Genomic DNA, 371 nt, shown 5'->3' with positions numbered 1-371 from the left:
GTTTTCTTGTCATTCTCTTTCTTTCCACTCACTGTCTTTCCTCTGCGATTTTTCCCTTGAAATCTGTGTATTTTTCTTAATTTCTCCCTATTCATCTTTCTTTTTCCCTGTTGCGCTGTCTGTCAGTTATTGGGATCTTCCTTTGCCTCTCTTTCGTTATATATTATTTTCCCTTATTCTGTGGGTTTCCATTGAATTGTTTTCCCTTCTGTTCCTATTTCTCTTTCCATAAATCTGTTTCCCTCTGTTATTCTATTTTCCCCCTTGTTATTCTCTTTTTCCCCCTGCCATCCTACCTTTCCTCCCCCACCCATCACCCTGTTTCTTCTCCAAGCAATTCTCCCTTCTTTTAATTATTCGAGTTTCCTTTT

The 371-nt window shown here is 38.5% G+C and overlaps 1 protein-coding gene across 1 annotated transcript in view; it reads left to right on the top strand.

Moving 5' to 3' along the window:
• LOC119588089 (alpha-catulin-like) overlaps positions 1-371 on the top strand; it is a gene marked incomplete at both ends in the record, with an annotated part of 86,154 nt that overhangs the window by 53,581 nt on the left and 32,202 nt on the right.

This window comes from Penaeus monodon, chromosome 23, assembly GCF_015228065.2.
Source record: "Penaeus monodon isolate SGIC_2016 chromosome 23, NSTDA_Pmon_1, whole genome shotgun sequence".
In the NCBI taxonomy this organism is placed as follows: Eukaryota; Metazoa; Arthropoda; class Malacostraca; order Decapoda; family Penaeidae; genus Penaeus; species Penaeus monodon.
Note: the sequence above shows the minus strand (reverse complement) of the source record. Positions and strands in the feature narration are given on the sequence as shown.